The sequence below is a fragment of the Triturus cristatus genome, chromosome 4_2, assembly GCF_964204655.1.
Source record: "Triturus cristatus chromosome 4_2, aTriCri1.1, whole genome shotgun sequence".
In the NCBI taxonomy this organism is placed as follows: domain Eukaryota; kingdom Metazoa; phylum Chordata; class Amphibia; order Caudata; family Salamandridae; genus Triturus; species Triturus cristatus.
This window is the reverse complement of record NC_140586.1, coordinates 735,592,261-735,611,527: the sequence shown is the minus strand read 5'-3', so window position 1 is coordinate 735,611,527 and position 19,267 is coordinate 735,592,261. Positions and strand designations below refer to the sequence as shown.

At 47.4% G+C, this 19,267-nt stretch overlaps 1 protein-coding gene across 1 annotated transcript in view; it reads right to left on the bottom strand.

Moving 5' to 3' along the window:
* NRDC (nardilysin convertase) overlaps positions 1–19,267 on the bottom strand; it is a 1,316,087-nt gene that overhangs the window by 576,320 nt on the left and 720,500 nt on the right. The window lies entirely within an intron of this gene.

The following is a 19,267-nucleotide window of genomic DNA, read 5'->3' as shown; positions in this document are numbered from 1 at the left end:
TCTCCACATCGCAAAACTAGGGGCATCCTTCTGTAACCAAATTGATGCAATGCTTAACCTTGCCACTGCTGTGGCCATAAAAGTTAAATACCGGAATTTATAAACCCCCGGTCCCTGCATAAAGGTGTCCCCAACCCCTAGTAACGTTACTTCAGCTGAGATATTAATAACAACCCCCGTAATCTCGGTCAGAACCCTTCAATGTGCTAGATGGGTGCACACATAAAAAATATGTACTATGTCAGCCTCCTCTGCCCCACAGCGAAAGCATTCCCATCATTCGTACCACCCCATCTTAAACTTTTTGCTGGGGTATGATATAGATTGAATATAGTCTTATAATGTTGTGCGTTTAGCTTGGCGGATACTATGATTTTTTCAGCCACATCAATAGCAGGCTCCATAAATATCCTGTGCCGCCCCAACCGAAAGCTCTATTTAGGATTTTGGGCCATCAGGTCGTCCTGCTGTGTATCTAACAAACAATTGTATAATACACCTCTCTTATCTATACACCTTTTAGCCTCGACCAAGGATTAGAATTTACCCCTCTCTGCTTCTGACTTCTATATAAAAAGTCCCTGACCTGCAGATATTTGAAGAAGTCAGTTTTTAACAGTGAATGTTTATCAGCCAGAAATGAAACAGAGGAGAGGCCTTCGCTGTCATAAAAGTCTCCGGTTTGCTTTATTCCCTTAGATCTCTATCTATGCATTATCAGGTCCCAAAAGACAGCTGGTAGTAAAGTCGAAGTGTCCGTAGGTGTATAAAAACATATCCCCTTGATATGAAGGCTACTCCGAACCGCCTTCCAAACCTTAAATGCAGTTACCACAACCTTAAACCTGTGTTTTTTTTTATAATAGCTTGGCTCCAGAATCCAATAATAAAGAGTTCTTAGCTGCTCCGCTGAGTAACATCTGATATCTTGACGGTGCTTCAGGATCGCTGCCCACCTCCTCCCCCTGATAACAGGATTCGCATGTTTTGTAAAATACACGTGAAATTATGAAATGTAAAATTAGGAACTGCCCACCCCACTCGCTTACGAGGTAGTGTCATGTATTTGAGTGATTGGCGGTGCAGCAGGGGGCCGTACCTCACGAGGCTGTGTGGCGCCCGCGGCTCAGGTTCCGTCCTGTGGGCAGCCTGCCGCCGGGAATGTGAGCTGCCCGGTGAAACGTGGTGTGCCCCAACCTCGGCTCGGCGGCAGAAGTGTGGGCGGCCTGCGGGACACGTGGCTGTATACGCTGTGGCAACCTTATAACGTGAGCGGGGGATATCGGCTGTCGGTCCGGGCAGCGGCGGCAAGGCGTGGGTGCAGATCGCTAGCCCCTCCACCCCCATGTGCACCTTCGTGGTCTAGTGGCGGGACTGCCAACTATCTGTGCTGGTGGGACGAGGCTGGTAGCGGCACCCGTGGGGTCCACACGGCGCTCGCTGCCCCCGGCCAAGGAAGGGTTTGCGGCTCCTGTGTTGTCCAGCGGGCTGCCTGCCCCCAAGAACGTGCGATGCTCCACAAGGCGTGGTGTGCCCCAGCTTAGGCTCGGCCAGCATATCGGCTGGCGCCAGGGCGACGGACGTGAGGGCGGCGTGTGGAGGTGTGGCGGTGAGGGCTGCGGCAACCTCATAAGGTGTGCGGGGGGATTTGGCTGTCGAATCAGGCAGCGGCGGTGACGGCATCGTGCGCCGCCCCCCCCGCACCTCCTGTACACCCCTGTGGCCTCTTGGGGCTTGCGGCCCGTTGCGGCCTATAATGTGTGTGGCTGCACGGCCCTAGTCGGCGAGGCTGCGAGGTTCTCGACTGTTGGTGCGGAGGTCGTGGAAGGCCGCGGCTCCTGAAGGGTCCGCGCGGCGCCTGCGGTTCCCGGCCCAGGAGGGGCCTGAAATCCTGCGTTGAAGACAGGCCGGGTGGCGCTGTTCCGCCTACGGTGGGGTTCCAGCTGAGCGGAGGCGGCATTTGGGGTGCTGGGGGACCCCGGGAGGCGCAGCAGAGCCAGACGGTGAGTGGGGACCGGCTGTCGGTCAGGCAGCCGCGTGGGGGGTGGATATCGCCCCCTCCCCCCAATCCCCTTCCATCTTTGGCGCTGTGGGGGGGCCCTCTGCTGGTCTGTTAACTGCAGAGGCCGACTGATAGACCTGACCGTGGTGCCCTAGGTGGCGGGGCCTGGTGGCGCTGGGTCGGGCCCCCTCCTAGGAGCCGCATCAGCGCTATCCGGTGGAGGTCTTCTGCGCTCCTGACGGTTGGGGCGGGAACCGGCTGCGGTGTCTGGCCCGCCCCCCCACCACCTTGCCTTTTCTTTTCTGCGTGTTATGGACTTGTGCAGGGTCCTCTTCTCTTGGTTGTGGAGCGCCTGGTTCCATGCGGTCCGGTGGGTGGTCGGTGGAGCAGTTGGGACCTGGGACCATCCGTGTGCGGAATCAGCCACCACCTCGGGTGGTGGAGGGTGCTCTCTGCACACTGATCCTGGGAGGAGAGTTCGTCCAACATTTAACCACTCGAGTGAAACCCCACGACCTTGGTGGCACGGCGTACTCCAAGCCCAAGCCTGCACCGGCCCCTACACAGACTAAAATGGACAGGTTCACCTCCTCTGAGCAAGAGCCATCCCGGGAGGCTGCGGGGAGGGGGGGGGGACTTCCCCAGATAAAGACCTGGACACCATCCGGGCCTCACAGGCGTCTGTGGAGGGGAAAATTGGAGAAATCAAAGTGGACATTTCTCTCCTTCGGCAGGATCTTCGCAATGCCACCGCGCGGCTGTCTGAAGCAGAATCCCGCATAGCCACGGCCAAGGACGATATTGCACAACTCAAGGGGCAAGTGGCCCATCTTCACACTCACACCAAGGAGCTCCACAGACGGGCTGAGGACGCGGAAAATCGGGCACGTCGTAACAATCTCCGCTTGGTGGGGTTTCCAGAGGGGGTGGAGGCAGGGCAAGCCGCCACCTTTGTTGAAAACTGGTTCAAGGCGTGGCCGCTGGGAGGGGCCCTCTCGACTTGGTTTGTAGTGGAATGGGTACACAGGTCCCTGGCACCTAGGCCTCCTCCCGGTGCCGCACCCTGCCCTATTAACCTCAAAGTTCTCAACTTCAAGGACCAGGACACCATCTTGCGGGAGGCTCGGGCGGCTGGGCCCTTCAAGTTTCAGAACCATGTCATCATGATATTCCCGGATTACACCAGGGAGGTCCAGGACCTCCGGCGCTCCTACGCAGACTTCAAGAAAAAGTTGTGCACCCTGGGCCTACAATACCAACTTCAGTTCCCGGGCCGCCTTCGAGTCATCTTCCAAGGCAAGACACACTTCTTTGACTCACCTCAGGCGGCTTGGACATGGCTGACTGAAGAACGCCCTCTCCGCCAACAACACGCCTCCTCCCCGGAACGCAGGGAGTCGCGGCCTGAAGGACAGAGATGGTCGGGACGCTAGTGCCGGACGAGGTCAAGCAGGGGGCGCCAGTCACGAACATCGGTGCTCCTGTCCTTGAGTGCAGCGGCTCCAGACCCTAGGGACTCCTCCAGCCAGTCGGGCTCTCCGCCCTGCAACAGGCATCGCTCCTCTGAGCCCTCAACGGGCAGGTCTCTACTGATGGCCCAGGCGGACCTTTCCCGTACACCTACTCTTTAATGGCACCACAGTTCGAACGTAACCTATCTCCACTGGGAGGGGGGTAGCGGTCATTAGACCCTTGGTATGTCCTTATGGGTGTCTACAATGGTAACGCTGATGTACTGATTATCTGTTCTTTAGGAGGGGTCCTCCACGCAACCAATACAAACGTTTTAGTTTGGTTTTGTTCCGAAGGGGTCGACCGATGCTTCCGTTCCTGAAGTATAGGAGGGGGGGGGGGGGGGGGGGGGGGGTGGGCGTAGGGGGCGGGTTCGGATGGGGGGTTTCTTTGTTGTTGTGGGGAGTCAGTAATGTGCGCTCTCATTAGTATTGTTTGACGTTGTTTTGCTGCACCACCGCTCACTTGACACTTGGACTCCTTGGTTTTTGCGTCCACTGCACAGGGTCCTTCCCACCAGCGCACTATCATGTCTGCTCCCGGCCTTGCCCTTGCCACTGGCTCTCCAAGGCCCAATGAGCCTTTGTAACGATCTTCAGCCTCCATGAGTGATATACCATCCCCGAAAGCAGCCCTTCATATCTTATCCTGGAACGTAAATGGCCTTTTAGACCGCCATAAGCGAACAGCCGTATTACGTTATGCACAACGCCTCAACATAGATGCGCTTCTGCTTCAAGAGACTCATCTTATGGGTAATCACTGCCCCTTTCTGGTGCTTTAAGGTTATGACAGGGTGTGGCACTCGGGTTTCGCCCGAGGTTCGCGAGGCGTGGTCATAATACTGAAGCGTACCCTTCCCTTTGTGCTGACACAAGTTATTCACGACCCACAAGGCACGTTCTTGATTGTATGCGGTACTCAGCGGCAGCCCCCTTAATCCTGTATCCATGTAGTCACCCCCCTCGATGCTTGCCGCGTCTCTAAAACAATCCACCACCCTGCTACCCACCTTCCCCCTGGGGCTCACCGTCATTGGGGGGGACGTTAACGCGGTCTCCTTCCCGCTTGTCGATACGACGGGGAACCCGTCCACTTCCAGGATGGCCCAGGCGAGACAACTATCAAGCTAGGCTGAAACCCTTGGCCTCTGCGACGCATGGCGGATCTGGCATCCACGCGCTAAACAGTTCACGCACACCTCTGCTGCTCATCACACGCAAGCGCAAATAGACTCAATATTTATCCCGTCTACGGACTGCTCCAAGATCCAAGATGTCCGCATACTTCCGAGAGGTATCTCTGAACACTCCCCGCTGCTCCTCCATACAGGGACTCCTCCCCCCCACTCCCGCCCCATGTGGCGGTTGAATGCCTGGTTACTTCAAGACAAAGAATTCCAAAAGGCGGTGGGAGTGGAGCTGAAGGACTACTTCGCCACTAACGCGGGTTCAGTTTCATCCCCGGGTACTCTGTGGGAGGCAGGTAAGGCCACTATTCGGGGCTTCGCCAAGGGTCATGTCCAGCGGCAGCGTCGGACCCAATTGTTGCAGATCACTTCACTGGAGGCACAGGCCTTGCGCCTTGAGTGCTCCCCCTCCACAGATGGTGATGTGACTCTGGAGCGGCGCCTCGCGAGTATTCGGAGCTAAATCAAGCAACTCTCTCTGGAAGCAGCCAAGCTCTTGTGGAGATCTTCCGTAGCCAGGGTCTATGGGTGGGGCGATAACAACGGCATGATCCGACATAGGCTTGCCACATACCCCAGAGAGAACCGCATTATCCCAGAGATATTGGATCAAGGGGGGGGGGGGGGGGGGGTCGATGCAGCAGTCCCCGGTGGCTATGGCAGGTGCGTTCGCCGCCTTCTACCGCCAACTCTATGCCAAACAGATTCCGACGCTCCGCAAGCCGTTGGGCCAGACAGGTGCCCTCCTCCCTCAGCTAGACTCTAATGCCCAAGCTGACCTTGACCGCTCTATCTCGCAAGACGAGATTAGCAAAGCCATCACATCCACATCGTCGGGTAAGACCCCAGGCCTGGACAGTCTCCCCAGGAATACTATGCAACGTACCATGAGGTCCTCGTGCCCGCCTCGCCGACCTGTATGCCGAGGCCCTGGGGAAAGGTTCCTTCCCACCCGAAACAGATATGGCCACTATCGTGGTCCTCCCAAAGTCCCAACCACCATCTCTCCATTGTGCTGACTACCGTCCCGTCTCCCTGATTAACACGGACGTCAAAGTGTACGCGGCGATTCTCGCCCAACGGCTGAAGCCCTACCTTACCACATTAGTCCATCCGGACCAATGTGGTTTTATGCCCCAACGAGGCACCAGACACTGCCTCCGACGGCTGCACCTGGACCTGGCTCATCGACATGTCCTTTCTCCTTACTTGGCACTCCTTCTCATCGATTTCGAGAAGGCGTTCGATTCAGTAGACTGGACGTAGTTGGACGACGTGTTGGAGGCGATGGGCTTCGGCCCGCGCTTCCATCAGTTGGTTGGGGTACTGTATACCCGGCCCCAGGCATGCGTCCTGGTCAATGGGGTTCTCTCTGGCACTTTCCCCATCCAACAAGCAACGAGACAGGATGCCCCTTCTCTTCGCCTTGGCGATGGAACCCCTAGCGGCCCTGATTCGGTCTGAGAGTCTCGTTCGGGGGTGGGAGTAGCCCAATTCTGACATTAAATCCCCATACACAAAAACTTTTCATTGATTTTCTCTTCTTTAAGAAATTAAGTTTATCTTTTCCACGTATGTTTGCCTATAATACAAAACAAAGAAATCCTTAACGTAGACACACTTGTACAGGCCATTTTTGTTATAGTTACTCATGCTTTTTTATAAAACTATAATACATTTACTGTTGGAGTGCCGAGGGACAACTGTTTTTGATACACATGTAACAACAAGTTTCTTAGGAACTCTTGTTTATCTTTACATCCTTGGTAGTGGGATGTGCATGTCACCTTGAAGGGCACCGCATTTGAAACTTATGATGTAGTTAAAAAACAACAAAAAATTATACGGATTATAGAATGTGATGTGCGACTTTTCTAAACCCATCACTACCTTTGTGTGATATTGGATGAGATCGCTCTCTATGCAGATGAGGTCTTGCTTTTCTTAACTGACCCTGCTCATTCGGGTCCCCGTTGTCTTCCGATTCTGCACTCCTTTGGGCAAACCTCTGGCCTCCACATGAACGCCAATAAGTCGATCCTTGTCCCACTCCATCTCTCCAGAGAATGCTTCGACTGGCAGTCTAGGATACAGCTTCGACGTCAGTTCTTTAAATATCTCGGGATATGGGTCACACTCCTCCTGGAATTGGGATCGTTTCTCAACATCACCTCGCTTGTGAAGAAGGCTAGGACAGATCTCCTTTGGTTTTTGCATTGTTCGCCATAAGTTGGCAGGGTATGCTCAGACGCGAGTCCCTTGCTCACTTTGCCACTGGATTCAAGCAAGCCTGGCTGAAGACGGTTGAAATGCCAGAAACCGGTCCTAGGAAGCTTGTTTCCGGTCCAGGGAAGACATGGCTTGGCAGTTCGGGCTGGACTGTTCCCATGAGGCACAGGGTTAGACTGATTTGCATATGGCCATGTCTGAACTGGGGTGGCAGAGTGGGCTAAAGAACGGTGATGGATTAAACTCAGATCAGTTGACTGGGGGGGGAGTGCTTGCAATGTTCAACACTCCGTCCATCATTTCCTTTGGTTTTTGCTTTGTTCGCCATAAGTTGGCAGGGTATGCTCAGATGTGAGTCCCTTGCTCACTTTGCCACTGGATTCAAGCAAGCCTGGCTGAAGACGACTGAAATGCCAGAAACCGGTCCTAAGAAGCTTGTTTCCAGTCCAGGGAAGACTTGGCTTGGCAGTTGGGGCTGGACTGTTCCCATGAGGCACAGGGTCAGACTGATTTGCATATGGCCATGTCTGAACTGGGGTGGCAGAGTGGGCTAAAGAACGGTGATGGATTAAACCCAGATCAGTTGACTGGGGGTGAGTGCTTGCAATGTTCAACACTCCGTCCATCATTTCCTTTGGTTTTTGCTTAGATCTCCACAAATGGCATTGAACCTCTTGAGGAGGGTAGCCTGGTTTAAAATGCTGATTCTCCCCAGATTTCTCTATGTCCTTCAAAATAACCCCTTTTGCTTTCCACGGGTGTGGTTTCGGGAGAATGACTACGGCTACTAAATTCCTGCCTGGATTGCGTTGCGTACCTGTCAGATTCCAACATTCGATGGGGGCATGGGGATGACGCATTTATACCTTTACTACCTGGCGACTCGTCTGTTGTGTATTCATGACTGGTTCAATGGGGGGGGGGAGGTCAGACCTAGCCTATAGGCTTGAGTTGAGTGAACTCGGCCTGCCACAAATTCAATCCCTCATGTATGGAGAATCCCTCCCGTCCTCCTTGCCGGACGTCACACGCTCCGTGCTTTTGGCCTGGCGGGCTGCTTTACGGCATACCAAATGGATGAGCAAACTCACTCAGCACACGCCTCTATGGCACGGTACCTGGCTCCGGGAGGTCAGTTGACTGCAGGGGTTCCGACAGTGGGATCTTATCGGGATCTCTCAGCTGGTGATGTGAGCGCTCCTTTAAGGACCTCCAATCCAAATATTCCCTCCATTCATCACAATTTTACAAAAATGTACAATTGCGGCATGCCCTCCACGGACATTTGACCGAGGACACTAGGATCCCTGAGTATAGTCCCCCTGAAGCACAGACCATGTTGGGTGACCTGGGGAGGGGGGGTATTTCCCATATTTACAAGACGCTGGTCAACAACACCCCGACCTCGCTCGACCGACTTCGGGACCAATGAGTGAAGTGGGTGAGCACCCTGAGCGAGGTGGACTGGCGGGACGCTCTCATGTCGCCCAGGAAAGTCACTGCATCCGTCAAACTCCGCCTGATTCAATTATACTACATGCACACTGTGTACCTAACCCCACAGCACCTGCATCGAGCCGGCCTCTCCCCATCCGCCTCATGCCCGCGATGCGGCCAAGACCCAGCCCATTTCTTCCACATGGTATGGGCATGCCCACGAGTGGCGCAGTTCTGGGGAGAGATTGAAACGGAGTTGTCGGAGGTCCTGCGGTGGGAGGTTCCTCACGATCCACGCCACTCCATCTTAGGGATTACAGACGGACTGGACGGGACAAGGAACGAGAAATTATTCTAAAATACAGCCATGGTTGTGGCAAAACGGGACATAGCCGCCTCCTGGAAACGTCCCACACCTCCAAGTTCTGATGGATGGAGAAGGGGGGTGGATTGGTGTGCGGCACAAGAGAAACCCATGTACGAGGCACAGGGGTGTCCTAAGAAATACCGGAGGGTGTGGGACAAATGGCTGAGTGCCGTGGAGTAGCTTGGTCCACCCATACAATATACTGTACTCACTGCAGGAGGGTGGGGCCTGATAGCAATGTATGTGTTCTTCCAGATGTACTGTGCCAATATTGGTATTATGCAATGTCAAAGCAATGGTGGTTGCATTCTGTTGAAACAATAAAAATTTGTTTATCAAAAAAAAAATACTGCCCATAAAAATACCCAGGAGACACGGTCAAATGCCTTTTCGGCATCTAGTAATACCAGACCCTTAGTAGTATGTTGTACCTTTGCTAAATCCAACAGGGTGACTACCGTGTTAATATGACTGACCGTTCCCCTGCCTGGTATAAAGCATGCTGATGAATAGAGACCAAAGGGGTAATCACCCGTGCCAAACTTGTTGTCAGGAATTTGGCATAGATTTCTCAGTCACAATTTAATGGGGATATCAGTATATAGGAGCTCGGTAAAGCCAGGGGGCTGTCTTTAAAAAAAAAAATTATAATAATGTTTGCCTAGTTCCAAGAGGGTGGAGCATTTCCACACTGTGCATCTTGTAGCGTAGCCAACATGTCGCCTTTTAACTCCTGGAAAAGGGTTTTGTAAATTTCCAGCTGGAGCTTATCTGGGCCCGCCTTGCCACTGGCTAATGAGTGGATTGCCTCTTCTAGCTATTCCATAGTAATTGGGGCGTTCAACATTATCTGTTCTTCCCGACCTAGCACTTCCGTTTATAGATTTTGTAACAGCCCTTCCCCCGTTTCACCATCGAAATTGCTCTTGGCAAATAGCACCTCATAAAATGCATTAAATACATCTGAAATCCCGCCACTTGTTTCCACTGTCCTCCCCCCTGAATCAATCATAGTGCTGATTCTTAGTGCTGCTTCATTGGATCGTAACCTTTGTGCCTGACATCTTCCTGTAGTTTCACCATATTCATAAATCTCTTCTCTAAATAGCTTATATTTACTAGCAATTTCCTTGGTCCAAACAAGATTAATTTTAGCCTTACCGCAGGCTATCGCGGTTTGTAATGCATTTATGACAGCACCAGCAAATATCCCTTGCATAAGTTTCTCTTCAGCAATTCTGAGATCATCCAAAGACCCTGCATATCGAATTTAAGTTGGCTACGTCTGAATAGTCCATAGCTGAGGGATTCCCCCGTGAATCCGGCCTTTAAGGCATCCCAGACTATGGCCCTAGAAGTTGATTGACTATTGATATCAAGATCTGCACTAGCCAGGTTTTGATATGATTAAGAAACTGAGTATCCAGCAAAGGCTTCCTATCAAAGGAAAAGGATCTTGCCGGATTGATTCTGCTGATGGTCGGAATATCCAACAAAAGTGGGCCGTGATCCACCATAATCCGCGGCCTCGCCTGAATCTCAGCCCCAGATGTAAGTGGCGGCATCACGAGAGAGGGCGCGGCCGAGGATGGAGCAGCCACACCTCCACCAGAAGCCAGCAACAGCTGCAGGAGCCGTGAACGAAAAACCATGAATATGTGTATAGAGGCAAAGAGGGCAGACTATGTCATCAGAGGATGCCCTAAAAAGTATGAAGCAGATGGAGAGAACACTACAGTCTGGGATAGGAGAGTTGAGGAGCATTTACTTATAAAAAGTGTCCATTGGAGATATCATCGGGGGGACCTAGTTCCTAAACACGGCTGCACCCAGGAGGGGACACACTGATGGGAAGGATGGTCTGGATGTACAATCCCCTTGCAAATATAATGCATTCAAGAGAATATGCTCTATGTTATATATGATGTAAATGGGTTATATGTTATATAAATGTGAATGTTGCTTGTTTCATACTGTAAAAAACAAAACAGAAATTTCTTTTTTTTCCTAACACCTTTTAAATGTATTTGTTGTTCACCAGTAAGCCTTCTCTTACACAATGCAAAGGCTGTTGCAAATATATTCTCAAACATACGTAATCAACCCTCTATAGAAAAAGGAACACATGCAAAACACAAAGCCTGGAATCATCGGTGAACAATTCACAAATTTCAAAGAAGTATGCTGAGAAAAATTGAACCAGTGAGAGAATGAAATTCATCTAGCCTGCAACAGCATGTTTGCAGAGTCCATGCTTAAGCATTCAGGGAATAATTATATGAACTATTTTCTTTAGGGTGTAAGGAAGTCAGGGCAGGTGAGGTAATGTGACTTGCAGTCAGGCAAGATGATGACAGAAGACATGAGGTTACCAGATTTGGCAAATATCCACGTTTTTCCAAATATCCTTATATTATTAAAAAGAAATCACAATGTAATGTAAGCTTGACCCAGCTTACATTACATTGTGATTCTCTCCCTACCAAGGGAACGAGGGGGGTTGGCACTCCCAAATATAAAAGTTTATTACTGGGCAACAACTATTCTTTATAATTTAACTCTTTTTTTGCAACAAGCCTACAGGTAGCTCCTTGGGAGACATACCCACCCCAATAGACCTTATAATGGGCAGACGCGCATGGGGATGGATCTGGAGATTCCTAAATGATTCACATTACAAGAAAGTCCGCTTTAAAACGCTTACTCCCGGATTTAAAACCATGAAGTCGATTCGTAAAATGGTAGGACTGGGTCGATTGAACTATTATACTCCAATCTATAATAACCCTAATTTGCCAGAAATTTTGAATGACTTAATAATTAAAAAATGTCAAGATAAAGGCCTATTGAAACCTGGTGACTTTTATTCCCTATCCAAGATAGTCTCATTTTCAAACCTTAAACAAAGATATGAATTGGACTGGAGAGATTTCTATAAATACTTACAGGTACGCGATTTTTTGAGTAGTGGTCCCGCTGGATTTATAAGTAATACTTTAACAAATAATTTGGGAAAAAAACATTTAACTTTTGGATTTCTATATAACTCTCTTAATTCACTAATGTCGGACGATTTGATATCGCGTGCTAGGAAATGGGAAGAGGAAGTTGACATTTCGGAAGATCTATTTTTCTATTCAATCGAATTAGCACTGAGTCTGTTAATCCCGGCGCGATTACAAGCCCAGTATTATAAATCCTGCTTCTCATTATATTATACTCCAAAAAGGATCGCGAAATGGGGGACAGGGAAGGGGACCCTCTGCCCTAGATTCTCCTTGTACCAGGCAGATCTTAGTCACGTTTGCTTCTTGTAATAAATTAAGTAGTTTGAAACAACAGATCGCACACTTTATAAAAGAAATGCTCGGAAGGGACTTTGATCTCTCACCATCTCTGATCTGCCTTGGGGTGGATAAGGAGAGTCGTGGAAAACAGGGAGAACAACTGGTTTTCATTTGCATGGCAATATATCGGCTTTGTTTAGCATCAGCTTGGTTAGATCCATCCCCACCAGGATTTCATCAATGGTTAACGCGATTAATATCTAGTTATAATTTTGAAAAAGCTATTTATCGGAATAGAGGGATCCATGCTCAAAGGAAAGGTTTAAGGATATGAGAACCACTGGCTATATGGCTCGAGATGTAAATAAATTTAATTTAGTTTAATTTAATGAGTCAGATTTGTTAGTATTACTTACATGAATTCTTATGTCCAACCCCAGGGATGGGAGGGTAGGGAGGGGGGAGGAAAGGTTTTTTAAATAATGTGCATGTTGTATAGCATGAGATTTAATTTTATATCCACTGCATTAATATATGTCTTAATGTATATATGTCTGCATGTATGTAATACAGTATTCTAATAGTAATCATGCACCAATAAAAAAAAATATTTAAAAAAATAAAGTAATGTAAGCTTGACCCACTAGCCAGCTTAACATTCACACTACACATGACATCTGAGACTTTAAATTTTTAGCCTTCCAGCGAGTGCTGAGCAAGCTGTTATTCGATTGGTAATCCTTTCACCACTAATATGAAGAGTGTTGACAACTTTGCCCTTTTGCAGATTTGAAGTTAATAATATGTACCGGGAGACTGCGATATATTTTGCAGTGCATCGGTGAGGTTTACGTTAGCAAAGGATGTTTTGTGGTCAATTGACATCTCCAAGATGGCGCCACGTTCAGCGTATTATTTACACCGGATCTGGCATGACACGTGATAGAGGTCACAGGTTAAAAGAGGTTGGATGTGGAAGATTCGACCTCGTACTCGAGGTAACCGGCGTGAGGAGGACACTACATTATCTTAATTTATACACGGTAAGCGACATGGATTGACGCGCTTGGTTCGGCAACAGACGCGGGGCATACCTAGAGATATTGAGAGTTAGGTAGCTGTTTGGAGCTTTTCAGTTAGTTCGACATTTACACATGTGCATAACTTATGGAGGTGAATAGGTAGATTTAAATTGCAGGTATAGAAATTCCGTCACTGCTACATTGATTTTGCATTATCTGGACAGGTATTCGCCTTTCTCCCCCGTGCATTGATAACATGTATAGACAGACGGTAACCCAGAGCAATGCTTGAGAGATGGCATCTGGATTTTGTTGGGTATATCATAATATAAATTTTGAAACTAGAGATAGCAGCGAGACATTGGAGCATTCATTTAAATTTGAGAGATGTATATATTATACATGAGAGCCTGATTTTAGCCTATTTTTTGCAGTTGTCGACGCATGTTAGAATTATCCACTGCATCATACTCCTATATAGAGTTTATACCCACGCCTGAGGACAGTGTGGGTCGTAATTAACACCGCATGATAAGTAAGTGAATATTGCTCAAGAACTTAGAATTTTTGGAGATTGTAGTGAGTTCAACTACATGATGAGCATGGATACTTATGCATATTGTTTTGTGTTTTACCCCACAGTATATACTGATAGAAGCCGATTCAGGTTTGTAAAATCTTGTGCTGGTTACACGCGTGGGTTGCAGGGCACTCACGTATGTTTTATTTTCTTAGAGGATTTTTGGTGCTTAACTTGTCACCGTGCACTTGGAAATGTGGTGACTAGTGATAATAGGACACTTATATTCACAAACAAAACATACATCCATACAACTTGAATTTTTATTTGTCTTGTATGAATAATTGCAATTTTCTGTATCTGCGTAGCTACAGAATTCAACGTTATATTCTTTTGGAGCTGAGTGAACTAAAGTCACCTTTTGTTTGTACACGGTGGAAGGACCATGGTGATTTATCTTTAAGATATGTGAAGGACTATTGTGAAAAATGAGTGATTGTGATTTATCTTCTATTCAGCCTTGAAAAAGTTGCATGCTAAATTATTGAAAGCGACGAAACACGTGTTGGCATTTGGCATTGGCTTTTCAACTGAATCACAGTTCATGATATTAAAAGAAGGACCTAGAGCAAAACTAAAGAACAAAGCTTCGCATCGATTTTTTGAATGGATTGTGTATTGAATTATTACACTAATAATACTGTGATGCTATGAATTTTTTGTGCTAAGGGATATGTATGAATTCGATGCCCATGCACACCATCACCGAAAGGAGGAGTCACCTACCTTGTGACTGGAAAAGACCGTTTCGAAGAAAAACAAAGTGCAAACATCCGGACCCAACACTAGATGACTATCTATGCACAGCATATGATCTATAGCTCGTATGCCTCGAACATTATCTTGCACCACCTTGCAGGTTGAAAAGTTTCAACTTGACAAAATCTTATTTAAAAAAAAAAAAAAACAATTACAATAAGCTTTACTTTGGTGGGTACTTTTTGAGTAAAAGACGCTATGCAGTTTGAGCCACCAGTCAAATTCTTACAAAGTAAAAGGGACCCTCCCTTACCCTGGATGAGATGGAAGGAGGAATTTCTGAAGTACATGAGGGCGATAGATGGCAAACGAATAGGGGCAGAAAGACAAAAAAACATATTTTTACATTGTCTTGGCTGAGAAGGTCGAGTGATTTTTAGAGCACTTCCGCAAGTTGTACCACCTGAAGGCCAAGATGATATGAATATATACAGAGGCAATTCTAAGGATGGAACTAAGAATTAAACCAACAACCAATATGGTCTTAAATAGATTTAAATTTTACACCAGGGCACAGAAAGAGGGCGAGTATTTTGATGACTTTTTGACAGCATTAAGGTCACTGAGCATGCATTGTAATTTTGGAAAAATGACAGATGAGATGATCAGAGAACAGATCATCGTACATGTGAGGAATAAAATGATGCAGGAACAATTATGGGTGGGAGATCCCAAATTGGCAGATGATATTTCTACTGCCAAGACATTAAAACAATCTGAAAAATAGAGGCACACTGTAAGAAAGACTAGTATGAATGTGGAAGGAGTTGAGGAGATGTGAGCGCTGACACGTACTGATAGATACCACTCGTAATCTTCTCCTTCTGGGTATAGTGGATCGAGGGTGAAGAACAGTGGTAATGTTAGAAGGTATGAGAGATCAGATAAACAAGGCACATGTGATAGGTGTGGCAGTAGAACGCACATTGCGTTATACACAGGGTGTCCCGCTATTAATAGAAAATGTAAGAAGTGTGGTAGAGTGGGTTATTTTGCTAATGTTTGCAGGGAGAAAAGAAAATGCACTAATCAAACATGCTGGCAAGTATTGTGCACTGCTGAGAGGTGTACAATTAAAACCGGATGCGAGTGTGGAGATTCACTTGAAAATAGCAAAGGCATTGTAATGACTATAATAAATAGTGAAGCATACTCAAGTGAAGAAATGGTAAAAAGAGCTCCTAAATGTTTGGTAAGTGTGATTGGAGTGACGTTAGAGATTAAGGTTGATTCGGATTCTCCTTGGACCATTATTACCCGGCAGTACTACAATGAAAAATTAAGTGATACACCTAATTGTTTTCAATTACAACCATTTGACATTGTGGCGGAGAACTTTGATGGCTCCACCATTGAAACGGAGAGTTTTCTGAGCGTTCCTTTGTTGTTTAGAGGAAGATGTGCACAAATCACATTATATATTGCAGTAAAGGGAGTGAACATGTTGGGGTGGAGAGATCAGAGGAAACTGGGTATTATTTTGAATGTTTGCTCAAGAGAACCAGAGCTATTAAGTGATGAGGAGTGTGTCAGACAGATATAATCTCTTGGGAATAGTGATGGACGATTACACTTACTGGAATGTTTCAAGGATGTATTCGCCGACAAGTTGGGAAAGTAAAAAAATGACACACAGAATCAAATTTAAGGACAATACTGTACCAGTCAAACAGAAGTTACAGGGTGTGCCCATCAATTTGTGAGAGGAATTAAGAGATATGCTCAAGGAATTAGTTAGTGAGGGTATTATTAAAGCTATTAAGTCAGCTGAATTGGTTTTCCCATTGTTTTAGTGTGCAAATCTGATCAAAAACGGAGGGTATGTGTTGATCTGAGGGCATTGAATGCAAAGGTCATTGATGACTGTTACCCTTTACCCACCATAAATGAAGTAGTGCCCATGCTGGAGGGTACAAAGATATTCTCCACTTCAGACTTGAGGTCTGCTTATCATCAGATTGAATTGGCTGAGGAGTCAAGACAATTGACAGGGTTTATTCCTCCTCAAGGCTTATACCAATACACCAGAATGCCATTCGGTTTAGCCTCTGCTGCCTGTTTTTCAGAGGGCGGTGTTAAATGTATTCAGGGATGTTGACCAGTATGTAAAGTGTTTCCAGGTTGATAAACTGATATATATTTTTTTTTAACGAAAAGCAACATCAGGAACATTAGGTTGAAGTCCGTACCAGGTTGGCAAAGCATGGTCACATGGTCTGACACTAAAAGCACATAAATGTAAAATGTTTTTAGAAATCTGTAGAGTATCTTGGCCACGCTTTATCAAGGAGATGGTGTAGTTCCAAAGAAATCCCATGTTGAGGCTCTAGTTAATGTTCCGGCCCCAGTCAATAAGGATATAGCTTGCTGGTATTTGTGAATACTAGAGCAAATTTGTTGAAAATGTTGGCACTAAAATGGAATCTTTAAGGAAACATTTGAGAGAAAAGTTTCCCTATGTATGGTCAGACGAACATCAGGAGCCAATTGAAGACATTAAATGTGAGACTGTTAAATCTCCCACGGTAAAACATTTTTGCATGAAAAAAGAATGCATAACTGTTGATGCTAGTTTGTATGGTATTGGAGGTGTGTTATCGCAGAGGAGTGGCAAAGAAGAGTAGAATGCTGCATTTGCTTCTCGTACACTCAATGAGACTGAACACAGGTAGGCAGTTATCGAAAGATAATTACTCGTGTGCGAATTTACTACCCCGTACAATATCGCAATTATGTGTGGATTAGTAAATTTGTTTTAAGAACTGATCGCAAACCACTAGTGAACATTCTATCTCCCGGCGGTGGTAGGAACTCTACAGCATGCATTGCCAGATTAGCATCCAAGCTTAAGGAGTACAATTTTAAGACTGAATGTGTACCAGGGACGAAAAATGTAACATCTTTTTTATCACATTTTCTGTATGAACAGGATGATCCTGGAATGATTCATGAGTGCTAAAAGGTTGTCAACATCAATGATATAGGATAAGAGCAGTTAGGTGAAATTTCTGAAGGAGTGTGAACGCAAGGATGCTTGTTGGGAAGCTACAAACGAATGTGTCACAGAGGGATGGCAAGAAAGAGAGATTAAAGTTTTGAATTTCTACCGTTGTTTAATGTTGAAAATGAACTGGAGATGGAAAGAAATTTGTTGTTTTTGAGGCCAGGTCTCATTAGTAAGTGTTAGACCTGGCACCATTGGCATAGGTCTCCCTTCCATTTTTGTTGTTTATGTCTCCTTCATGGTTGCTGGCATTAGATATTCTGTGCGCTGTGCTACTGCCATTCAGTGACACAGCGCAAATGCTCCTTATTATAAAATAACTGATGAACCGGTGTAGTCCTGGTAGTACCAAGGAACATGCTAGGGAGGTCGAATCTGGTATGCTTCCGCTCCAAATATTAACATTCATCTGGTAGTAGTGATTGTCTTTATGTTCTGCGTGTGCAACTGCTGCTTTTGGAAAGTAGGTATCTTTTTGTCTGAGTCTTCCTGTGTGTTTCACTGGTATGTGTATTGGTTGTCTGGTTTAGAGGGCCAGGGCAGGCCAGGGCCGACCTGGGTCGAATGGTGCAATCTGCCGTTGAAGTATGGGGAGGGGTGATCCCTTTGATCTGAGCAAGGCTGTGCCTGGCAAGGTGAATGATGGCTCCACCTCCCGCTGGGTGTCTGATGGTGGGCCCCTCTCGCTGAAAGGGAGGATGCAGCCTTGTAAATAAAGTGACCCAAGTCGACACCAAACTGGTTCTGGCCGGGTCGAGTGATTTGTGACTTTCTCAAGAACAAAGACTTTTGGGGTATAAAGATCTGAGCTGAAACCCCTTCGTGGTGTGTAACTTCTGGATGCCAAGACGATCCTCGGGCCGTGTAAACGAGAGGGAGAGGACTTTGAAACTTTGATCCATCCACTGAAGCAACTACACAATGGCCTGAATTGAGCTTGCCTCCTGCTGAAGTCTCAGGGACATTAGACTTCATTCATCAGCAGCTTGGATTCTTATTGAGAGGAATCCTTCTCACAGGTGAGGCCTCTGTCGAGAAACCCAGGGCCTCTGGATCTACTGTGGGGAACGCCGCATTTGCCTTGCCTACGGAAACTATTGCTATCACCATTGTGGGCCACTGCAGCTGAAAAGCTTGGCCGCTGAGTGCCCGCATTTGCCTTGCCTACGGAAACTATTGCTATCGCCATTGTGGGCCGCTGCAGCTGAGGTGCTGTGCCGCTGAGTGCCCGCCTTTGCCTTGTCTACGGAAACTATTGCTATCGACATTGTGGGCTGCTGCAGCGGAGGAGCTGGGCCGCTGAGTGAAGAAGTAAGAAAAGTAAGAACCAAGTTCAAGTCCCAGTCCCACTGACGCATTATGAAGGGAACAGGAGGAAAAAGATGAGTAATGCCCTTAGGAAAGCAATTTGCAACAGAGGACTTGAAAAGAGAATGCTGATCGGGAAGCATAAGAAAAGCTGAAATGGCAGAGAGATAGACCTTAAGAGTGCCCAGAGCAGAGCCCTGCTGGGCCAAAGAAAGGAGGAACAAGAGAACCTCAGAAAGAGGGACAGAAAGGGGCCCCACAGCTTTTGCTGCGCACCATGCCACAAATTTGTTCTATCTGCAGGCGTATACCATGTTAGTGGAGGGACACCTGGCTGCCAAGATAACATCACAGACTTCGGGAGGAAGGTCAAAGGCTGTCAACTGCCGCTGCTCAATCGCCAAGCAAGGTCAGGTTTGGGTTGAGGACCGTTCCCTGCTGCTGCGACAGAAGATCCTCCCAAAGAAGCAGTCTGATCGAAGGATCGATGGCCATGTATAAGAGCTCGGGATACCAGACTCTCCCTGCCCTATCCGGAGCCACAAGAATAACTTGGGCCCGGTCACGCCTT